This window comes from Hyperoodon ampullatus (genome assembly GCF_949752795.1).
Source record: "Hyperoodon ampullatus genome assembly, chromosome: 11".
Classification (NCBI taxonomy): Eukaryota; Metazoa; Chordata; class Mammalia; order Artiodactyla; family Ziphiidae; genus Hyperoodon; species Hyperoodon ampullatus.
Genome location: NC_136924.1, coordinates 71,137,102 through 71,151,861, shown reverse-complemented (window position 1 = coordinate 71,151,861; position 14,760 = coordinate 71,137,102). Strand labels below are relative to the sequence as shown.

The 14,760-nt window shown below is 42.7% G+C and overlaps 1 protein-coding gene across 1 annotated transcript in view; it reads left to right on the top strand.

Annotated features, from left to right (window-relative positions):
* Positions 1-14,760, top strand: part of CPM (carboxypeptidase M) — a gene marked incomplete at its 3' end in the record, with an annotated part of 90,869 nt that overhangs the window by 28,200 nt on the left and 47,909 nt on the right. The window lies entirely within an intron of this gene.

Genomic DNA, 14,760 nt, shown 5'->3' with positions numbered 1-14,760 from the left:
GGGGAGAAAGAACCAAAACACCAACACTGAACCAGAATGCCCCTGCAAACCATAAGAGAGAACCCACCAATGGACAGTACACATATAGCGCTAACTGTAATTATTGATCTTTTAAAATCAAGCATTTTTTTAAAGTCTCAAGTACTTGTTTGTACTTTAAGATGACATTCAGCTGGGCTGTTATTACTGAACCACTTTTCAAAAAGAGGATCTGACTTTGTTTGACCTCTCCCCTAAGGGACCAAAAACAGAAGTTCTCAGGACTTCCCTGGTGGTGCCGTGGTTAAGAATCCCCCTGCCAAATAGAGACACAGATGTAGAGAACAAACGTATGGACACCAAGGGGGGGAAGTGGTGGAGCAGTGGTGGGGGGGTGAATTGGGGGACTGGGATTGACATGTACACACTAATATGTATAAAATAGATAACTAATAAGAACCTGCTGTATAAAAAGTAAATAAATTAAATTTTAAAAAGAAGACTAAAAAAAAAGAATCCTCCTGCCAATGCAGGGGACATGGGTTCGAGCCCTGGTCTGGGAAGACCCCACATGCCGAGGAGCAACTAAGCCCGTGCACCACAACTACTGAGCCTGTGGTCTAGAGCCCATGAGCCACAAGTACTGGGCCTGCGTGCCACAATTACTGAAGCCTGTGCACCTAGAGCCTGTGCTCCGCAACAAGAGTAGCCCCCGCTCGCTGCAATTAGAGAAAGCCTGTGCGCAGCAACAAAGACCCAATGCAGCCATAAATAAATAAATTTATTGAAAAAAAAAGAAAAAACGGAAGTTCTCAGCTTTTTATAGTATGAGGCCTCTAGAGGTTTTCACTTCGGGGATTTAAAAATGAGTTTCCTGTCTCTGTATGAAAGAAAGACTAGAAGGGAACATAAAGAAATTAGGGTGGTTGGAACATGTGAATTATGGCTAGTTTTTAAAACTCAATTTTCTAAAAGCTTCTTTTAATTTTATAGGTAAAAAATCAAAAATTTTTAGAGGAAGTGGAGCAGATGTATTGGCTTCTGACCTGGGCATAGAGTGGGAGGAACAGCGGAGGTGGTGTTGGCAGGAGGATGGAGGCAGAGGAATTGCCTGCCGTGTTCCTGTTTGGGTTGACGGTTGGTGATTAATGAGAAAGCACTCTGCTTCTCTAGGAGTCACGACTAGTCTTGAAATCAAAAAGAAGAAGAAAGGAAAATGTCCTCCAACTCAGTTCATCTTCAGATTTTTCCTTTTCTCTTTTTTTTTTTTTTTTTTTTTTTGCGGTACGCGGGCCTCTCACTGTTGTGGCCTCTCCCGTTGCGGAGCACAGGCTCCAGACGCGCAGGCTCAGCGGCCATGGCTCACGGGCCCAGCCGCTCCACGGCATGTGGGATCTTCCCGAACCGGGGCACGAACCCGTGTCCCCTGCATCGGCAGGCAAACTCCCAACCACTGCGCCACCAGGGAAGCCCTCCTTTTCTCTTTTCAATTGAAAAAGGTCATGTCCCCAAGCAATCAGAAGAATCCCTGATTTAGAAATTGAAACCCACAAACCTCCCATTGAGCTGTTCAGGAACAAATAAAATGGAACTGACATCTCCATTTCTCAGGTATCATTTCACAACATTAGTGCCATGGGGACATGTGTAAGCAAATGAAATCCCATCTCCCCGTGATGACAGAAGAGTCTAACTGGAAGCCAGATATTTTCTTTGGATCTTAGCACTCTCTTGTATGGAAATAGCCCCAAGAAGGTCTGCATACCCTGGAATTGATCTAGAAATCTGGATCTTTTTCAGAGCCCACCCCAGATAGCTCTTGATAGACTAGCTGCAGACTTTTCCTTCAACACTGGAACAGGGGTGACCCTGGTTCCAACTGGACTCCTTTATTTGGTCGTTTATCCAGCCATCCATTCCTTTTGCAAGCATTTATTGACCATCTACTGTGTATGTGCCGGGCACTACACTAGATACTGCAAGCACAGAGATGCACAATACCTTGCCTACAGGAAAACCTGTGGTTTCAATGTTAGGAGAGGGGTTGCAGAAGCACTGTGGGAGAAGTTGAAAAGAGAGAGCAACTCAGGCTGGTAAAATATAGGACCAAGGAAGGAGAAGGGTAAGAAAGGTAATGGATGCGAGGGGGCATTTGGTTGAGCCTTGGAAAGGCAAGTGGAAGTTGGCTACTTAGATCAGGTAAGGTAGACAGAGGACTATCCATGCAGGAGAAAGAGAGTGTATTTATAAGCATCGAGGCCTTTTGGAATCACACATGATTAAGAATGCCTAGGTGTACGGGATTGTGGTGGAAGGCTAGAGGCAGCAAGGGGATAGTCCATGAGAGGCTGGGGTGCCATGTTGAGGGGCTTGGGTTCTACCTTGATGTCATGGGAGAAAAAGGGACTGGTCCATCACAGGATAAGCAGTGAAGCCATGCAATCTGATTGACATTTGATTACCATGACCACCCGGACCCACCAAATAATGGAAAGTTTACCAAACATTGTTTTTCTTTTGGACTTTGTTTTTTCAGATGCTGAAAGTGATGTCAGAAAGCAAAAAGTTAGTGTTTTTCAGGGCAATCTAATCAGTTAGTGATTTACATTTGTTTCAGCTGACTTAATGCAAGGCTCAGGATTGGCATTCAGGGCATATTTGTTGAATGAATAAATGAGAAAGTGAAGGGTTAAGCCTTTGTACAAGATGGTAGCTAATATAATGAAGGTGTACCTGATTTTAGCTCCTACAAGGATTTACAAACAAGACTCTTCCACATGAAACCCTTAGAAAACTAACTGAAAGGCAGACTGTTGTTTGTTTGGTTGTTTTATTGAGAAATAGTCGACCATAGTGTTTTCAGTGGCAAAGCTTATGATGCCATTTTATAGAAATATCCTACAAAAGGAGAAATCAGGGTGAGCCAGAGTAGCCTGGGGAAACTTCTTGGAACTGAATACATTGGATTTGAAAAGGCAGAAAATTCAGTGATGCATTTCAGTCTGAGGATGACACAGTAAAGATGAGGCTGAGCCTGATGCTAGTGGGAGCATTTGTGTTAGCAGATGGTGGGCCATACGGGTGGAGGTCTGGGGTAGAGGACCCTGAATGCTGGGGGGAGGGATTTGGGTCAGATGTGCCAGTATTTACCAAGAAAAAGTAGTCCTGCGATGCACCTGTCACTTTGGAAAAGCCACAGTAGATCTTTACTGAACGCCTACTACACACGAGGCACCTTTAGGTGCCAAGAATATAGCAGTGAGTAAAACGGGCAAACCCAACAAAATGGCAAACACACCAGCAGTGCTCGTGTGTGACGTTCTAGTTGAGGTGGCCATTACACAAGTAAATGATTAAGCTTACAATCTCAAAGAGTGAAAAATGCATGAAGAAAAGTTCCACAGTATTAGGGAATGACCAGGGTATATCTGGTGATGGTGGTGGTGCAGCCAGGGGGTGGAGTGGGGAAGATGACAAGTCACTGGTGGAGGCTGGTGCAAGCGAGATGGTCCTCGGTAACAGCCAGCCCTTCCCCCCAATGATAGCAGGATTCGCACCCTCCACTGATCAAAGCTTCCTTGTCCAGGCCTGGCCCATCAGTGTAAGAAGCCAGGAATGCTGGGTCTAAAGGAGCTGACCATTTGGACCTACTGCTGGTGGGCCCGTTGGAAAAGTGCAGATGGACATGTTTCCCAGGTCTAAGGCATGCAGGCTTGACACCTGTGCACAAGCCCTGGGGACCACTGAGTCCCACAGCCTCCTGCAGGGCCCGGCTCACCCTCACACAGCAGGTGGCCGCACTTTGGACCCCACACCGAGATCTCTGCAGTGGGAAATTCCAGTGCGGCAGACTTTGGCATTAAACACCTGCCTATCGGTCCTGGGATGCCTCCTGTGCTCCCCTCCTCCCATATCCAACTGGGCCCCGAAGCTCAGGGTCTCAGCTGGAATTTAGAAGAGGCAGCCCCGTCCCACGGCTGCTTCCAGGCAGAGCAGAGCACTCGCTCTCGTCACCGTAGCTGCAGGGCCCCCGGGATGCCCGATTCCTTTCTGCACCCCTGAACCCCTTCTTGACAAGTTCCTCCATTCATGAACAAGCTCAGGAATTCCTAGCCCACCACAGGAAATGGCAGCGAAGCTTCTTGGGGTCATGTGGCTGACTTGGCAGGGGTGGGAATCATTGCATCTGTCCAAGTGGATTCACAGCTTTGCAACTACAGAATCAGACAGACTAGGCCTTTACGTGGGCTGGCCAGACCGCTCAACTCAGTGCAGAAGCCACAGTGAATGCTGGACCATTTGCCGTGACGGGAGGGCATGTGTGTGAATCCTGGGCCCCAGAGACAGGGTCTGTGGAGAGCAGAGGGGTTTCGTCCATGTCTCTCTGTTGCTGTTCCACCCACCCTACTTTTTCAGCTTAGTCAACTTAGCAGACAAATCTCTGAACTACAGCCATCTCCAGATTCCACAGCTTTGGGGCAAAGCCACTAAGGCTTGCCTGTAGTCTTTGTGTTTTTTTTGTTTTGTTTTTAATTCACCTGTTTTTCCATATTTTTTTAATTTAATTTATCTTTTTATACAGCAGGTTCTTATTAGTCATCCATTTTATACACATCAGGGTGTACATGTCAATCCAAATCTCCCAATTCATCACACCACCACCACCACCCCTGCTCCTTTCCCCCCTTGGTGTCCATACGTTTTTTCTCTACTTCTACGTCTCAATTTCTGCTCTGCAAACTGGTTCATCTGTACCATTTTCTAGGTTCCACATATATGCGTTAATATATGATATTTGTTTTTCTCTTTCTGACTTACTTCACTCTGTATGACAGTCTCTAGATGCATCCATGTCTCTACAAAAGACCCAATTTCGTTCCTTTTTATGGCTGAGTAATATTCCATTGTATACATGTGCCACATCTTCTTTATCCATTTGTCTGTCACTGGGCATTTAGGTTGCTTCCATGACTTGGGTATTGTAAATAGTGCTGCAGTGAACATTGGGGTGCATGTGTCTTTTTCAATTATGGTTTTCTCAGGGTATATGCCCAGTAGTAGGATTGCTGGGTCATATGCTAATTCTATTTTTAGTTTTATAAGAAACCTCCATACTGTTCTCCATAGTGGCTGTATCGATTTACTTTCCCACCAACAGTGCAAGAGGGTTCCCTTTTCTCCACACCCTCTCCTGCATTTGTTGTTTGTAGATTTTCTGATGATGCCCATTCTAACTGGGGTGAGGTGATACCTCATTGTAGTTGTTTTTTTGTTTTGTTTTTTTCTGGCTGTATTGGGTCTTCATTGCTGTGTGCGGGCTTTCTCTAGTTGCATCGAGCGGGGGCTACTCCTTGTTGTGGTACGCGGGCTTCTCTGGCTTCTCTCGTTGCAGAGCACAGGCTCTAGGCATGCAGGCTTCAGTAGTTGTGGCATGTGGGCTTCAGTAGTTGTGTCTCGTGGGCTCTAGAGCGGAGGCTCAGTAGGTGTGGTGCACGGGCTTAATTGCTCTGCGGCATGTGGATCTTCCCGGACCAGGGATTGAACCCGTGTCCCCTGCATTGGCAGGCATATTCTTATCCACTGCGTCACCAGGGAAGCCCCTCATTGTACTTTTGATTTGCATTTCTCTAATAATTAGTGATGTTGAGCAGCTTTTCAAGGGCTTCTTGTCCATCTGTATGTCTTCTTTGGAGAAATGTCTATTTAGGTCTTCTGCCCATTTTTGGATTGGGTTGTTTGTTTTTTTAATATTGAGCTGCATGAGCTGTTTATGTATTTTGGAGATTAATCTTTTGTCCGATGATTCGTTTGCAAATATTTTCTCCCATTCTGAGGGTTGTCTTTTCGTCTTGTTTATAGTTTCCTTTGCTGTGCAAAAGCTTTGAAGTTTCATTAGGTCCCATTTGTTTATTTTTGTTTTTATTTGCATTACCCTAGGAGATGGATCAAAAAAGATCTTGCTGTGATTTATGTCAAAGAGTGTTCTTCCTATGTTTTTCTCTAAGAGTTTTATAGTGCCTGGTCTTACATTTAGGTCTCTAATCCATTTTGAGTTTATTTTTGTGTATGGTGTTAGGGAATGTTTTAATTTCATTCTTTTACATGTAGCTGTCCAGCTTTCCCAGCACCACTTATTGAAGAGACGGTATTTTCTCCATTGTACATCCTTGCCTCCTTTGTCATAGGTTAGTTGACTATAGGTGTGTGGGTTTATCTCTGGGCTTTCTATCCTGTTCCATTGATCTATATTTCTGTTTTTGTGCCAGTACCATATTGTGTTGATTACTGTAGCTTTGTAGTATAGTCTGAAGTCAGGGAGTCTGACTCCTCCGGCTCTGTTTTTTTCCCTCAAGATCCTCGGGGTCTTTTGCGTCTGCATACATATTTTAAGATTTTTTGTTGTAGTTCTGTAAAAAAATGCCATTGGTAATTTGATAGGGATTGCATTGAATCTGCAGATTGCTTTGGGTAGTATAGTCATTTTCACAATATTGATTCTTCCAATCCAAAAACATGGTATATCTCTCCATGTGCTGGTATCATCTTTAATTTCTTTCATCAGTGTCTTACAGTTTTCTGCATACAGGTCTTTTGTCTCCCTAGGTAGCTTTATTCCTAGGTATTTTATTCTTTTTGTTGTAGTGGTAAATGGGAGTGTTTCCTTAATTTCTCTTTCAGATTTTTCATCATTAGTTTATAGGAATGCAAGGGAATCTGTGCATTAATTTTGTATCCTGCAACTTTACCAAATTCATTGATTAGCTCTAGTAGTTTTCTGGTGGCATCTTTAGGATTCTCTATGTATAGTATCATGTCATCTGCAAACAGTGACAGTTTTACTTCTTCTTTTCCAATTTGTATTCCTTTTATTTCTTTTTCTTCTCTGATTGCCATGGCTAGGACTTCCAAAACTATGTTGAATAATGGTGAGAGTGGACATCCTTGTCTTGTTCCTGATCTTAGAGGAAATGGTTTCAGTTTTTCACCATTGAGAATGATGTTTGCTGTGGGTTTGTCATATATGGCCTTTATTATGTTGAAGTAGGTTCCCTCTATGCCCACTTTCTGGAGAGTTTTTGTCATAAATGGGTGTTGAATTTTGTCAAAAGCTTTTTCTGCATCTATTGAGATGATCATATGGTTTTTATTCTTAATAATATGCTGTATCACATTGATTGATTTGCATATATTGAAGAATCCTTGCATCCCTGGGATAAACCGTTGGTAATGGTGTATGATCCTTTTAATGTGTTGTTGGATTCTGTTTGCTAGTATTTTGTTGAGGATTTTTTTTTTTTTTTTTTTTTTTTTTTGTGGTACGTGGGCCTCTCACTGTTGTGGCCTCTCCCGTTGCGGAGCACAGGCTCCGGATGCGCAGGCTCAGCGTCCATGGCTCACGGGCCCAGCCGCTCCGCGGCATGTGGGATCTTCCTGGACCGGGGCACGAACCCGCGTTCTCTGCATCGGCAGGCGGACTCTCAACCACTGTGCCGCCAGGGAAGCCCCCTTGTTGAGGATTTTTGCATGTATATTCATCAGTGATATTGGTCTTTAATTTTCTTTTTTTGTAGTATCTTTGTCTGGTTTTGGTATCAGGGTGATGGTGGCCCCATAGAATGAGTTTGGGAGTGTTCCTTCCTCTGCAATTTTCTGGAAGAGGTTGAGAAGGATGGGTGTTAGCTCTTCTCTAATTGTTTGATAGAATTCACCTGTGAAGCCATCTGGTACTGAACTTTTGTTTGTTGGAAGATTCTTAATCACATTTTCAATTTCATTACTTGTGATTGGTCTGTTCATGTTTTCTGTTTCTTCCTGGTTTGGCGTTGGAAGGTTATACCTTTCTAAGAATTTGTCCATGTCTTCCAGGTTGTCCATTTTATTGGCATAGAGTTGCTTGTAGTAGTCTCTTAGGATGCTTTGTATTTCTGTGGTGTCTGTTGTAACTTCTCCTTTTTCATTTCTAATTTTATTGATTTGAGGCCTCTCCCTCTTTTTCTTGATGAGTGTGGCTAATGGGTATCAATTTTGTTTATCTTCTCAAAGAACCAGCTTTTAGTTTTATTGATCTTTGCTATTGTTTTCTTTGATTCTATTTCATTTATTTCTGCTCTGATCTTGATGATTTCTTTCCTTCTGCTAACTTTGGGTTTTGTTTGTTCTTCTTTCTCTAGTTCCTTTAGGTGTAAGGTTGGATTGTTTATTTGAAATTCTTCCTGTTTCTTGAGGTGGGCTTGTATAGCTATAAACTTCCCTCTTAGAACTGCTTTTGCTGTATCCCATAGGTTTTGGATCATCATGTTTTCATTGTCATTTGTCTCTAGGTATATTTTGAGTTCCTCTTTGATTTCTTCAGTGATCTCTTGGTTATTTAGTAACATATTGTTTAGCCTCCATGTGTTTGTGTTTTTTACGTTTTTTCCCCTGTAATTGATTTCTAATCTCATAGTGTTGTGGTCAGAAAACATGCTTGATATGATTTCAATTTTCTTAAATTTACTGAGGCTTGATTTGTGACCCAGGATATGATCTATCCTGGGGAATGTCCTGTGCGCATTTGAGAAGAAAGTATAATCTGCTGTGTTTGGATGGAATGTCCTATAAATATCAATTAAATCTGTCTGGTCTGCTCTGTCATTTAAGCCTTGTGTTTCCTTATTAATTTTCTCTTTGGATGATCTGTCCATTGGTGTAAGTGAGGTGTTAAAGTCCCCCACTATTATTGTGTTACTGTCGATTTCCTCTTTTATAACTGTTAGCAGTTGCCTTATGTATTGAGGTGCTCCTATATTGGGTGCATATATATTTAAATTGTTTTATTTATGCAATTTAAATAGCATATATATTTATATGTTAGATTGTTGATCCCTTGATCATTATGTAGTGTCCTTCCTTGTCTCTTGAACATTCTTTATTTTAAAGTCTATTTTATCTGATATGGGTATTGCTACTGCAGCTTTCTTTTGATTTCCATTTGCATGGAATATCTTTTTCCAACCCCTCACTTTCAGTCTGTATGTGTCCCTAGGTCTAAAGTGGGTCTCTTGTAGACAGCATATAGATGGGTCTTGTTTTTGTATCCATTTAGCAAGCCTGTGTCTTTTGGTTGGAGCATTTAATCCATTCACGTTTAAGGTAATTATCGATATGTATGTTCCTATGACCATTTTCTTAATTGTTTTGGGTTTGTTTTTGTAGGTCCTTTTCTTCTCTTGTGTTTCCCACTTAGAGAAGTTCCTTTAGCATTTGTTGTAGAGCTGGTTTGGTGGTGCTGAATTCTCTTAGCTTTTGCTTGTTTGTAAAGTTTTTGATTTCTCCATCAAATCTGAATGAGATCCTTGCCGGGTAGAGTAATTTTGGTTGTAGGTTCTTCCCTTTCATCACTTTAAGTATATCATGGCACTCCCTTCTGACTTGTAGAGTTTCTGCTGAGAAGTCAGCTGTTAACCTTAAGGGAGTTCCCTTGTATGTTATTTGTCGTCTTTCCCTTGCTGCTTTCAATAATTTTTCTTTATCTTTAATTTTTGTCAGTTTGATTACTATGTGTCTTGGCGTGTTTCTCCTTGGGTTTATCCTGTTTGGGACTCTGCACTTCCTGCACTTGGGTGGCTATTTCCTTTCCCATGTTAGGGAAGTTTTCGACTGTAATCTCTTCAAATATTTTCTTGGGTCCTTTCTCTCTCTCTTTTCCTTCTGGGACCCCTATAATGTGAATGTTGTTGCATTTAATGTTGTCCCAGAGGTCTCTTAGGCTGTCTTCATTTCTTTTCATCCTTTTTTCTTTATTCTGTTCCACAGCAGTGAATTCCACCTGTCTTCCATTCTGTCTTCCAGGTCACTTATCCGTTCTTCTGCCTCAGTTATTCTGCTATTGATTCCTTCTAGTGTATTTTTCATTTCAGTTTTTGTATTGTTCATCTCTGTTTGTTTGTTCTTTAATTCTTCTAGATCTTTGTTAAACATTTCTTGCATCTTCTTGATCTTTGCCTCCATTCTTTTTCCGAGGTCCTGGATCATCTTCACTATCATTATTCTGAATTCTTTTTCTGGAAGATTGCCTATCTCCACTTCATTTAGTTGTTTTTCTGGGGTTTTATCTTGTTCATTCATCTGGTCCATATCCCTCTGCCTTTTCATCTTGTCTTTCTGTGAATGTGGTTTTTGTTCCACAGGCTGCAGGATTCTAGTTCTTCTTGCTTCTGCCGTCTGCCCTCTGGTGGATGAGGCTATCTAAGAGGCTTGTGCAAGCTTCCTGATGGGCGGGACTGCCTTGCCTGTAGTCTTTGAATAGAGAGCAGTTCAGGGACAAACTGGTACATCAGTTGGCAAACCAATTTGAGATTTGCATACCAAAGGGAGCAGATGATAGCTTTAACTTCTCAAACCATCCTCATAGGATCCTCTCAACCTCCTCCTTCCATTTCCAGTTCTCCCAAGGGGAGACAGAAAAAATCTCAACACCAGAAATGGGACATGGCAAGCTTGGGGCACAGGTTCACATTTCTCTGATATTTTCCACCTCTTAGGTGACTGAAGCAGTGCTGCATAGTGGTTAAGAACAGAGCTGGCTCTGAATAGACTATCCTGAACCATGCCTTGTTACTTTGGTTCTCAAACTTTAGCGTGCATGAAGATCCCCTGGAGAGCTTGTTAAGACACAAACTGCCGGTTCTCCCCCTGAGAGTCTCTGACTCAGCACCTATGGGTGGAGCCTGAGAATGTGCATTTCTAACAAGTTCCCAGGTGACACTGATGATGGTGGTCCTGGGACCACACGCTGAGAACCATGGGCTTATGAGCTTCCCTAAGATAGCATCCACCTGTGTGAAAGGATAATCTTTGTGCCTACCACTTGTGGTTTCAGGGCTAAGTGAATATATGTAAAATGCTCTGAGCTGTGAGTCATACTACCATGCAAGCACAGCCAATCTGGAGACTTTTGTCCCTGTTTTGTTTGCATCTGTTTTGTTTTTGTCATGAGCCACTTAGCAGGACCCTCTTCTTCCACTTCCAAACCCAAGGGCACATGACTTTGGAGACTGAGTGTTTAACCTGACTGCAGTCATTGCAATTTTTCAGCTCTTCTAGGACATTATTTGAAATAGGGCTTTGCGTGCTGTGTTCAGCTCTTTGTGTGTGTGGTAATGGGAACATACCTAAGTGAGACTGAAGTTTTGGTGTCAGATCATTGGCTTCTTTTTAGGGAAGGCAGGAGGAACTCGCCAGCCTTACATCAGCCTTGCCAATGGAGTTGTTATTCCCACTATGTACGAGGTCACAAACTCATGCATTGAGAAAGCTCCCCCAAGGTTTGACTTAGGTCCAAGGGTAATTGTAAGGACACAAAGAGAAATATGGAAGTCTAGGAAACAACTGATCCATCACCCCGGAGATCGGAGCCTGGTGGGTGGGATCATGAATACAACCAGCCTCATCGAAACTGCAGCTCTGCTTCTGGGACCGGGCCACCCACGCAGCGTCTCTGCTTCTCTCTGGGCATGTCCCGCTGAAACTCTGGAAGTAGAGAGAGTCTGATGGGGTCGTTATGCCAACACTCAGTATGGACCATCCCTGTAGGGTAGCCCTCGATTCGGGTGTCTTGCTCTGGCTCAGTCGTCAAAGCCAGGTAGCAGCCTGGAACTTGCTCCAGGCGCAAATTATGGCAGCGCCATGCTGAAAGAACTGCCGGGGAACTTTGCCCCCAGGGTGGGGTTGGCCCTGGACTACCTAGTACTTTCAGGGAGATTGAGGCAGCCTGGCGTCATCAGAAGAACACAGATATTGGAATCAGACAGACCTGAGTTTGAACCCTGGTCCTTCCACTTAAATCAATGAATTGTGGATATCACCCACCACACAGAGGTGTTGTAAAGATCAAGTATTATAAAGTGCACAGCATAGTGCCCGGCACAGTCTCTGGACTTAATAAATGATAAGATTTGGTATTTTATTTTTTAAAAACTGGAAAGACGGAAAAGTGAGAAAAGAAGAAGTACTTGGTTTTATCATCCTATCACTTAGCCCCTTATTACTGACAATGTGCAGTTTTCAGTTCTTGTAGAGACTCACCCATTATTTCATTTAAGGCTTTATATGATTTGGATCTGTTTTCTTCCATGGTATTTTTTTAATGAACAGTCTGTTTTATATGGTTGTAGTTAAATAATTATGCATTCTGATTTCTTTCACATGATAAAGTATTTTTACATTATAAATTCTGTACATAATTTGAGTGGACATGCTGTAATTTACATAAAATTACTTAGAGTTGGACATCTAACGATGGAACATTGGTTGAATAAATGGTACTGCATTTGTGTAATAAAATACTAAGCAGCCATTTAAAAAGATGTAGTCAAAGTATATTTGTTAATATAGAAACATGTTCATGATTATGTGGAAAATGAGATGATTTTACCTCAAGATCCACTGCCTCCCAAATCTATCTGGATATTCACTGCCTCAATATCAGCAGCTTTCAAACTTTAATGGGCCTCAGAATCACCAAGGGAGTCTGTTAAGTGCAGGTTTGGGGCCCTCCCCCTAGAATTTGATTTAGGAGATGGGGCTCAGGGATTGGTGTTTTTCCAAGGATCCAGGCAATTCTGATGTGAGAATGACACTCCTCCCATTTCTACCTGTTGAAGCTGTACTTCATTTACCAAGCTTCTCCTTCTACTTTCTCCTGAACGCCTAGAGCGTTGTTTCCTTGCCTTGTGGATCTTTGTGAAGCCTTCTGAATTGTAAGACTTTTCCTGGTCCTACAAGCAAACTCAGTTGGGCACCATGTCACAGCCCTGGGCTTTGTGTCAAGCTCTGAGTGGGTTCCTGGATATAGATACTGAAATCCTGGAATCCAGGTTTTGTTTACTTCGTAGTGAAGAGTAAGTGGCCGAGCATTTCAGAGCTCTTGAGCACACCTGGTATTAGCAGGAACTTTGAGAATAAAGGCAGCCTGTCCAACCTTGGCAGAAAAAAATCTTATTTAAATTACCCTCACCTTGGCAATCAAGCTGTGAAAAGTCAATAGTTTGTCCTTTGTGCATTTACTCTGGTCTAAGCCAGAGTAAATATCAGTGTTCGTTGGAGAGGCTGGTTAAAAAACTTCAAGAGGCTTGTCATTCCTGGTGAATATCTCCAGGTTTTCATTCTCAGACTTTGTGCCATGGAGGTTATTCAAAATAAGTTTCTCATCTTGAGGTTTACTTAGGGGCCATTCGAGCCAAAATTGAGATCGAGTCACCACCTAAGTACTTCTTCACTTAGGTTTTATTGGTTTGATTTCCCTCCTTCCTTAAACCAAATAATATTGGATACCCATGTCAAGTCAGGTTTTTCTTGTCTTACACTATCCTTTATATTACAGGTCAGCTGTTGCAAATGCAGAGTTAGAAATATAACAACTAGTAAACATTATGTTGAGATGATACTGAATTTTTTCCCTTGTCTGTGAGGGAACTAGGCCATATTCTGTATAAATCTGTGGTTATTCTAGGTTTAAAAGCATTAATAGCTACAGAAAAGAATTCCCCAGGAGGAAACCTAAAGAGCCAAGATTAATAGAAAAAAAGCTCAGAAAAACCTCTCCCTTGCTTCACGTGAAAATATTAACTTGGTAGATTTGAAGCCTTAGATGACCTGAGAATTGGTACTATTGGGGATGAAAGGTTCTGGTTGATGCAGCAGTTCTGGCGGGAAATCACTGGATGGATTGTACTTGTCCACGTGACTAACTCGGAGTCATTCTTCAGAACTCGGTTTAGAAGTCAGCTCTAAAACCCTGCATCTGTAAAGCTTTATGTGATCCCACTCCTTGGAAAAAGTTCCTCGTTTATTCTACAGCCACGGCAGTACCTTATACACACTCTAAGGTCGTATACGTCACAGTCTAGTGTAATGATGTTTGCACGCTGCTGTTCTCCACTAGACCAGAAACTCACTGGGCATAGAGAGTGTGACTTATTTGTAGGGTCTAATCACCTGGTTAAATGCCTGGATATAGTGGTACTAAATAAATGGATGTGTAAATGAATGATGTGAGCGTGCTGCACTGAACAGGTGGCACCTATCAGATAGACTGCCTTTTGGGGGTGTTTTCTGACAATTTCTGCAGTTACTAAATGTAAAGCATCACCCTGTCAAGACGAATTTCCCTATAATTGTTAGAATAAAGTAAGAATAAATGGTGAGGGCTTCCCTGGTGACGCAGTGGTTGAGAATCCACCTGCCAATGCAGGGGACACAGGTTCGAGCCCTGGTCCAGGCAGGTCCCACATGCCACAGAGCAACTAAGCCCGTGCGCCACAACTACTGATCCCGCGTGCCACAACTGCTGAGGCCTGTGCACACAGAGCCCGTGCTCTGCAGCGGGAGGGGCCACCGCAGTGAGAGGCCTGCACGCCTCAGTGAGGGGTAGCCCCCACTCACCGCAGCTGGGAAAAAGCCCGCGTGCAGTGGCAAAAACCCAACACAGCCAAAATAAAATAAATAAAATAAATTTATTTTAAAAAACCCTTTCTAAAAAAACAATAAATGATGAAAAAGACAAGTCCAGTATCTGCTTCTCCCTGGATTCCTTATGGCAACTGGGTATTCCCCAGCCCATTGGACCCCCCAGGTTGAAGGAACTACACCTGAAATTCTGCAGAAATCTGCTCAACGTTAGCCCACGAGCTGCTGTTAAACTCCTTTCCTGGGTTCTTGAATTCCACAGAAGGCTTAGTTGTCACAGATATGTGAACTTTGTATCTAGGTGCTAGATATCAAATATTTACCCAATCTCTA